Genomic DNA, 10,722 nt, shown 5'->3' on the forward strand with positions numbered 1-10,722 from the left:
AACCAAATTTTTAAAAATTTAAGAAAATAAAATACCTAGGAATAAATCTACTTAAAGAGGGAAAAACTTGTACTTGGATAACTATAAGAAACTGATGAAGGAAACTAAAGAGGACCCTAACAGGTGGAAAGACACACCATGTTCTTGGATTGAAAAAATCAGTACAGCTAAAATGACCAGACTATGCAAGGAAATCTACAAATTCAATGCAATACCTATCAAAATATCAATGGCATTGTTTACAGAACTAGAAAAAAATAAATTTTAAAATTTGTATAGAAACACAAAAAACTGCACAGCCTGTTCTTCTTAGGAAAGAAGAACAGAGCTAGAGTAATCATACCCTGTGGCTTCAGACTATACTGAACACAAAAAACTGCACAGCCTGTTCTTCTTAGGAAAGAAGAACAGAGCTAGAGTAATCATACCCTGTGGCTTCAGACTATACTATAAAGCTACAGTTATCAAAACGGTATGGTACCGGCACAAAAACAGACATATAGATCAATGGAACAGGATAGAAAGCCTAAAAATAAACCCACACAGCTATCATTGGTCAATCTATCACAAAAGAGTAAAGAATATACAATGCAGAAAAGACAGTCTCTGTAGCAAATGGTGCTGGGAATACTGGACAGTTTCATGTAAAAGAATGAAATTACAATATTTTCTAACACCATACACAAAAATAAACTCAAAATACCTTAATGCCCTAAATATAAGACTGGATACTATAAAACTCTTAGAAGAAAACATATGCAATACACTGTTTGACACAATTTGCAGCAATATTTTTGGATCTACCTCCTAAAGTAAAGGAAATAAAAGCAAAACTAAACAAATGAGATCTAAATAAACTTAAAGGCCTTTGAACAATAAAGGAAATCATCAACAAAAGGAAAAAGACAACCTACTAAATAGGAAAAAATATTTTAAAATGATATGACCAATAAGGGATTAATATCCAAGATATACAAACAGCTCATACAATTCCATAACCAACAAATAAATAAATAAATATACAAAATAATTAAAAGATGGGCAGAAGAAAAATTGCATAGACTTTCTTCCAAAGAGGAAATGCAAATGGCCAACAGGCACATGAAGATGTTCAATATTGCTAATCATCAAGGAAATGCAAATCAAAAATCACAATGTAATATCATCTCGCACCAGTCATAAGGGCTATCATTAGAAAAGAATACAAATAACAAATACTGGGGAGGATGTAGATAAAGGAAACCCTTTAAAGATATGTAAATTAGTGTAGGCACTGTTGAAAAAACAAATGAAAGTTTCTCAACAAACTCAAAAATAGAATTAATATATGACCTAGCAATTCCACTCCTGGGTGTATATCCAACTCCCCACCCGAAAAAAAAAAAACCACGAATTTGAAAGTTTACATGTATTTCACTGTTCATAGCAGCATTATTTACCATTTCCAAGATATGGAAAAAAACCTAAGTGTTCATCAACAGATGGATGGCCATATATATGAAATATTACTAAGCCACAAAAAGAACACAGTTTTACAATTTGCAGCAACATGAACAGACTTGGAAGACCTTATACTAAGTTAAATAATTCAGTGAAGGACAAATACTGTTTATATTATATATATATATATATATATATATATATATAAAATATATAAAAATTACAACAAACTAATGAATAAAACAAAAAAAAAAAGCAGACTCATTGATATAGAGAACAAACTAATCATTACCAGTAGTTGGGGAGGGAAAATATACGAGTGGGTGAGTGGAAGGTACAAATTATTGATTGAAAGAAAGGCTACAAGAATGTGTTTTACAACATGGTGAATATAGCCAATAGTTTGTAATAAATGTAGATGGAGTGGGATCTTTAAAAATTTTTTAAATAACTTAGAAAATAGAAATTTCAATTGAATTATGTTTCTATAAATGGAGTATAGCTTTTAAAAACTGTATGCAAGTTTTAAAAATAAGAATAAAAAATAAAATGTTTAAATGTACTCTATTAAAATTGATCATATGTAATTATATTTGATTAATTATTTTATCTCTCTTATTTCATAAAATACTTTGTACATGGAAGTCCATTTACCTCAGTGGAGTACCTGGGAAAAATTTTACCAGTTAGAAATGTTGGCTGTTGGTGCAAAGGATGAGGTGGTAAGAAGAACTTCAAAGAATGAGATGTCTAATACTTTTTATGTGAATTACTCCATAATGTGCAATGTCCATTCTCACACCCCCTTAACTCTAAATTTTCAGTATAATCTCTTGTATCTACATTTTTTTTTCTGTAAGAGTACATAGGAGAACTTAAAGACTTGGGAAATAGTCCTTATTTGAGTAGATTATTAAGAAAGCAGCTAGAAGTGACAAATAGATACATTAAATTCAGAGTTAAACAGAAATTGGAATTAGAAGTAACTTTGAAAATACGCACTCCTGGGAATTCACAGAAATGTTGGGAAAAGCAATGGATTTCTTATTGAACATAAAATAAAGGATGCAAATCAATTTTATATGTATCTCAAAGGAGAGAGTAACCTCTAATGATGCCATGATTATAGTCAGCACCAAGAAAATCTATCTACTTCCCAAAGTAGTCCTAATGGATTCCAAAAATGTAACTGTAAAAATAAATAATAACCCTATTTGGTGAATGTATATAGCACAGATATGATATAGCTATAGATATAAATGTTTATAGCGTAGCTACTTCTGGAAGGAAAAATTACAGATTATTCTTTATAACTCTCTTTCCATGGCTTAATAAGAAAATATCATAAATCTGTAAGAGCTCTGCATTTTCTAGAATAATTAAAACTTTACCACTGAGACCACGTTCCATGTGAGAAACATAAATGAACAGAGTAACTACACAATTTTCATATTCAGGAAGAGAACTAAACCCAAAGGAGAGTCTTAGCAAGTCAACACTTCCTCCAAGAGTGAGACTTGGGTTTATCAATACTCGGGGCTTATTTCTTTAATATTTTTATAATGATACATGTGCTAGAGAATGTCTTTTTCAATTTTGAGCTTGGAAGACTGCCATTTTGAGAGTCAAAAATCTCACTTCGTATTCTAGGATAGAAATAGCATTTGTTTTTAGGAAGACCACTCTTTGATCTGCTTGGGGATCACTTTAATGAAACCTTCAGTTTATGCAAATATAAGGAACAAACCTCTCTATTGTTCTTGAGGAAAACCTGAGACAAAGGCTTTGATCTTTGGTCTATTAACATTAATAGATTTCCTTAGCAAAGCAGTACCCAGAGAGTTGGAGAAGTCTTTTATTTAATCATCAGTTTATTTTGTTTTCAAGTCATCCATACTTGGTATATACGTATCTTATTGAAGAAGGATGTGTATGCATATTCACATCCTAGATCAGAATTTATCCTGAGAATGAGAGTGTCCTGATCTTACCTTCGTCTCACATAACAGAAAAAAAAAAAAAATATGTAAAAGAATGGGCATGGATTTGGCACAGTTCCAAACTAGACCGATTAGACCAAAACAAAATGAATGGCATAACTTAGGATTCAAAACTAAGGTTTGATAAATATAGTACAGAATTGAATTATTGGCTTGTATGTCAAATAAAATTCATTCCACACATTTGCGGTGAAAGGCAATAATGGGCATCAGAAAGTTGGGGAAATTTTCTTGAGTGAGGAGGAAGCCATTCTGTACTTCCCAGAGGCACAAAAGGAAAGAACTGAGATGTACAAGTCTCAGATCCCTATTGTGGGAATTGAGTTTCTCCCCAGTAGCACAGGGAAATCTTGCAAAATCTGGGCATATATCCTGAAAAAAAATGTTTGAAAAACTATTAATTATAAGTAATAATGTCTAGAAAAAAATTTAGGCTATTCTGTATACTGTCCACTACTGCAAAGTGTCAGCAATCTTGTTACAAGTCGAACCTTGGTCTAACTTGTGCTGTAGGGAAATAAAAGAAGTGAAGTTGGCTTGCTCAAGGCCATGTGGTGGCTGGAATGAGAAGAAAGAATTGGAAGAGTCAAATAATCCAGAAAGTAACATCATATATTAAGCTGGAAGGAACAGGTGAGGACTGATGGAAATTATAGGTTATGAATTGCTGAAAGCAGTGCATCAGAATAGTCGCCAGGGCCTTAGCTCTGCTTAGCCAAGAACTCAATCATATGGGTGAAGAGCAGTGACTGAGTGATTGAAATATCTAGTTGATGACAAAATTAGAAGTTATGAGATAAGATCAGAGGAATAGAGGACTTATACCAGAGCACAGTAGGGTTATTAGTCTAAGAAACTGCCAAGAATAAAATAGAGGTGTCCTTAAAGGGATGCTAGTTGCCCAGAAGGATATTAGGTGTGAACCTAATAACCACGTAGGGTAATAATGGAGCATATCTTATTTTATAATCCCAGATTGGGGAAACAGAAGCATGTGGTTAAACAGTGAAAGATAGGTGTCAGCTCTCCCAATATGTACCCCCAGTTGCTTTAGGTGACACACAGCTTCCACAACAGGAGCAAGTACTTCTAAAAACAATGGTCAGGTTTTACTGTTGGTGACAAATGCACAACTACCTCACGGAAGCCTTCCTTTTGAGCAACCCAGATTTTAATTCTCCCTGCCACTGAATTCCCTACAGCAAATTTTAGACTTTAAAATGTTTGCATTTCATTTTGGAGTCATAAGAGTATCTGATGTTTACCCCCTCAGTAACCTGAATAGTGGATTTGTTTTTGTCTTCCCTTCTTTCGGCTAAATATTTTTAGCTCATTTCCTCTTTCTTTATAGTTATGCATCTTTAGCTTGCAATAATCATTGTGTCTTTCTTTTACTATGCTCAAAGACAACTAACAATTATCCAAAATGTCACTCATAATTAAACATATTATTCTCTTTTAAATTAGTCATAAATAGGAGTTCCCACTGTGGTGCAGCAGAAAAGAATCCAACTAGTAACCATGAGGATGTGGGTTTGATCCCAGGCCTCATTCAGTGGGTTAAGGATCCAGAATTGCCATGAGCAGTGGTGCAGTTTACAGATGTGGCTTGGTTCTGGCATTGCTCTGGCTGTGGCATAGGTTGGCAGCTGCATCTCTAATTTGACCCCTAGCCCGGGAACTTCCATATGCTATGGGTGTAGCCTTAAAAAAAATTATAAATCTTTGCCTCAATCATTTATTTAGTTAAGTCCCATGACTTAAAAACTTCACCATTAAGTGCAACTTTCCTTTAGATTCAAAGAAATGGAAAGATATTCCATGCTCCAAGGTTGGAAGAATTAATATCATAGAAATGTCCATACCACCCAAAGCAAAGCAATCTATTCAATGCAATCCCGATCAAATTACTCATGACATTTTTCATGGAACTAAAACAAATAATCCAAAAATTTATATGGAACTATAAAAGGCCCAGAATTTCCAAATTAATCCTGAGGAACAAAAACCAAGCAGGAGGCAAAACTCTCCCAGAATTCAGGCAACATTACAAAGCCACAGTAATCAAGACAGTGTGGTACTGGTACCAAAATAGACATACAGACCAAAGGAAGAGAATAGAGAACCCAGGAATAAACCCAAACACCTATGGTCAATTAATCTTCAGCAAAAGAGGCAAGAATATAAAATGGGAAAAAGACAGTCTTTTCAGCCAGCGGGGTGGGAAAACTGGACAGATGCATTCAAATCAGTGAAACTGAAACACATCCTTAACCATGAACAAAAATAAACTCAAAATTGCTTAAAGACTTAAATGTAAGACAAGACATCATCAAACTCCCAGAAGAGAACAGAGATAAAACATTCTCTGATATCAACCATACAAATGTTTTCTTTGGTCAGTCTCCCAAGGCAACAGAAATAAAAGCAAAAATAAACCAATGGGACCTAATCAAACTGACAAACTTTTGCACAGCAAAGGAAATTAGAAAAAAAAAAAAAAAGACAATGTACAGAATGGGAGAAAATAGTTTCAAACAATGTAAGTGACAAGGGCTGAATTTCTAAAGTATACAAACCACTTATACAACTTAACAGCAAAAACGCCAACAACCCAATTGAAAAATGGGCAAAAGCCCTGAATAGACATTTCTCCTAAGAAGATATACAGATATACAGGCCAACAGGCACATGAAAACAGGCTCAACATCACTAATTATTAGAGAAATGCAGGTCAAAACTACAATGAGTTACCACCTCACATAAGTCAGAATGGCCATCATTAACAAATCAACAAATAACAAATTTTGGAGAGTGTGTGGATAAAAGGGTATCCTCCTACATTGTTGGTGGGAATATAAATTGGTACAACCACTTTGAAAAAAAAGTAGGGAGATACTTCAGAAAACTAAATATAGAACTATCATATGATTCGGCAATCCCACTTCTGGGCATATATCTGGAAAAAACTTTCCTTGAAAAATATACCTGCACCCGTATGTTTATTGAAGCACTATTCACAATAGCCAACACATGGAAACATCCTTAATGTCCATTGGCAGATGAATGAATTAAGAAGATGTGGTATACATAAACAATGGAATACTACTCAGCCATGAAAAAGGACAAAATTATGTCATTTGTAGCAACATGGGTGGAACTAGAGACTCTCATACTAAGTGAAGTAAATGAGAAAGAGAAAGCCAAATACCATATAATGCCACTCATATCTGGAATCTAATATATGGCACAAATGACCTTTCCACAGAAAAGAAACTCATGGACTTTGAGAACAGACCTGTGGTTGCCAAGGGGGAGGGGGAGAGAGTGTGATGGACTGGGAGTTTGGGGTTATAGATTGCATGTGGAGTGGGTAAGCAATGAGATCCTGCTGTATAGCACAGGAAACTGTATCTAGTCACTTGCGATGGAACACGATCGAGGATAATGTAAGAAAAAGAATGTGTGTGTATATATATGTATATATATATGACTCGGTCACTTTGCTGTATACAGTAGAAATTGGTAGAATAAAAATTACAATAAAATAATAAAAAATAAAATAAGTATTATAAATACATGTATTAGACATATCAACATACCCCCTCTCTCAAGGGTTATTTTACTCTGATATTTATAACAAATGAAAAGCATCATTTTCTGTCCTTTCCAAATGACTCAGATGGGTTCTTAAGCAATGTGTGGCCTCATGGCTGATCCCAGAACTATGAGCACTTGCTCTGTGCTAATTAGTTACCATCCTAAATTTCTTGATAGAGTCCTTCCTCTCAATAGGTAACTACAGAGGATATATAAAAAGCAAGCCCCATAAGAGTATAAGAAGGTTCACTCATTTAATGAAGTAATAAATTAATGAAGCAATGAAATAATCAACCTAAATGGAATTTTAACATAAAAGAAAAAGATTAAATGTATTTGTTAATTATTACTGCTCCTATACTCCAAAGCAAAGCACCTGATAATTTAAACCATCCCCAGAAAACTCCTCTATGAGTATCTACTATGAATCCAAGCATGAGCCACAACTCCTGGTTAGAATATGGGCAAGAAATCTTAGGTCAATTTGTCAGTTCTCTTGACTGATGCATTCCAGTTACAATGGTTTATCATGTTTCTATGATATTAACAGTGAAAAAAGCCTGTGATAGATTTACAATGTCCCTTAATATAACGAATATTTCTAATTGAATATTCAAATATTTTGTTGTCAGTATTAAATAAGGAAGTCCTTTGCAGTGAGCTAACTTTACTGAAAGTGAAGATTTAAATAATATTCTATATCACCTTTTAACTTTTTTTAGATTTATATTTCTGAATTCATATTGCTTTCCAATTTTATAATTTATAAAGGCTTTTGACAGGAGTTCATAAAATGTCAATATCCCTCTACTATAAATTACTATTTATCAGTTTGCATGGCTTCCATAATCAATTATTTTCTAAAAGGGTCTATTTCATCTTTTTTATATCTTGCTTTCTTTAAACTATTTTAAAATGCCCTTCATATTTTCTTTAACCTCTTTGCTGGCATTTTCTCGTTTCTAGTAGCTATAAAGGATATCAGCTATTTTTATATCACCTCTCTAACTTTTTTATCCTCTGTAATCATCATTCAAGTTAATCCTACACATTTTTTTCAATGAAGATATTTATTTTCCTGTTGACTTCTGATAATTTCATGCTAAATACCTATTGGAAATTTCCAGTTCTTTGTTGGCAGAACTATAATATGCTCTGGTTTAGTAATAGTGTCTTTTAAAGTACTCATGAATTTTAATATTTCCTCTCAATGAAACTTAATAACTAGATACTTTAATTCGTGCAATTTGATTTATTGGTAGCTAATGGTATCAAAACACTATTGTATGTGATCTTATTATTTAATATTCTAAGTTTTAATATCTTGTAGGCTTTTCAGTACAAAGTTTGCCTCATTGTAATAAAACTATCCCAATATGAGAGGCTTTAGAGGTCATTTCTCCCTGTTTCTTGCTTTGGTAAGAGGATAATGATGTCATATTGAACAAGCATAAAGCTACCTTATTTCTCGAGCTCTCCAAAGGACATTTAAATCATAACCAGGTGGTTCAAAATCTTTGTATTTTTTATTGATTTATTTAGAATTTGACACACTAATCTCTGAAAATTTTTCACATTAAAATATCAGGTTAATTCAGATGGTAGCCTGTCATATCAGTGTTGACATTCTGTAAAGAAAATTGCTGTTAGCTCATGTACTTTTTCATTTACATTCACTTGGATTTTGTTGCGTCTGTTCTACCCACATCTGCTGTGCTTTTCTCGCATATTAAATATAATATGTTTCTTTCTCATTTCAATTTGGTACATCTTGAAATCCTAGTTGAGAAGCATCAATCTTAGAAGTGAGTAGGATATTTTCTTTCGTATTATTGATAAAAAGAATCTCTCTCTTCACTACCTGTCTAAAAGTTGACACATGCTAAATTTATTGGTCAGAGTTCTCCAGAGAAGCATCACTAACAGGATGTGTGAACAGTATAAATATATAGAAGGAGATTTATTATAAAAAATTGAAATACCATTGATATCACTTATATGTGGAGTGTAACTATGATACAAATGAACATATCTACAAAACAAAAACAGATTCACAGATATAGAGAACAGACTTGTGGCTACCAAAGGGGAAGGATGGCATGGGAGGGAAGGATTGGATGTTTGGGATTAAAAAAAGCAAACTACTATATATAGGATGGATAAACAAGAGCCTATTGCATAGCACAGGGAACCATATTCAGTATCCTGTGATAAACCATAATGGAAAAGATTATGAAAAAGAATATATATATATATATATGAATAATTTTGCTGTACAGCAGAAATCAAGACTATTACTCTTCAATAAAATTTTTAAAAACAGAAAAAATTGAGTCACGTTTTGTAGATACTGGTGAGTCCAAAATGTGCAGTGTGGGCTGGCAAGGTGGAGATCTAGGAGATTAATCTAGGTGCAAATGAAGTCTGAAGGCAGTGTGCTGGAGCATTCCCTCTTGCTCTGGGAGAATGGTCTTTTTGTTCGTTCAGGCCTTCAACTGATTTGATGGGGCCTGGTACAAACATTATGGAGGGCAATCTTCTTACTCAAAGTTTATCGATTTAAATGCTTATTTCAACCAGAAACACTCTTCAACTTGACACATAGCATTAACTATCACACATGCATTAAGATATGTGATAATGATAGATATAACATCTCATAAGTTATTGATCTCATTTTTATCTCAGATAAAGACTAAACTGCAGATGTGATCTATATTTTCCCAGCAGTGGTGTTCTTTGAGGTAATCTGGGATAATAAATCTAGACATACAGATTTACATATAGACAGCTAGATCCATAAATCTAGACAATGCCATGGTATACAACCTAATCACTCTATTATGTTAATATCAGTTAAGGTTTCAGTGGCATTACCTCCTTATTCCAAAACTGAGTAAAGCCTACCAAATAGAACCCTAGGACAAACTGTATTCCCAACAGAGAACACTTTTTAAATTAGTCAATAGAGAAGTTTATTCTTTAGTTGGTCAATAATCTTATAATAGTTCTATTTAGTAGGATTAGAAAGAATCTAAATCATCTCCTATGTCTTTCTAAATAATCTGTAAAGTACTAATGCATTAACATAATAAACATATCTGCTTTGCCTCTTTCTCATACTTAAGTCAAGATTCCATAACATTGTTCTGTAACTTTTAACTTTAACTCCCAACATCCACATTGCCTCTTTTGGCTTTTTATAGCAGCCATATAAGGTAAACAAGAAAGTATGGGATTGTCACTGCTTTACTGTTCTGAAAACAGAAACACAAAAGTTTAATAATTTTCTCAAGGTTGCCCTTACGGTGGTGACACAGGCTTAACAAGAAGCCAAGATATTCTTGACTATTAGTTCAGTAATCTCTTTTTTGAGTACAGTACGCTGAACGTCAAATGACTGTTACACAATGTTAGGTAAACTTGATTTACAAAGTTAGGTAAACTTGATTTTTTTATGGGGTCCTCTATATGAAAAATAAGTAATTTTAAAACTGCCTTTCCATTTCACTATCATATAATCCAAGCACAATTTAATATATTCATGTACAAAGCATTGGATTACACCAACTAGTTAATGACTAACCCAAAAGGTTCTAAAGTTCCTATGGAATTCCAAGGATATGCTTATATAGATAAATGAGAAATTGAAAGGGTAATACAGACATAAGTATTACTAGAA

Source organism: Sus scrofa, chromosome 13 (assembly GCF_054392235.1).
Source record: "Sus scrofa isolate SSC_HxYL_T2T_F1_AM1 chromosome 13, Sscrofa_HxYL_maternal_Yorkshire_Landrace_v2.0, whole genome shotgun sequence".
Lineage (NCBI taxonomy): Eukaryota > Metazoa > Chordata > Mammalia > Artiodactyla > Suidae > Sus > Sus scrofa.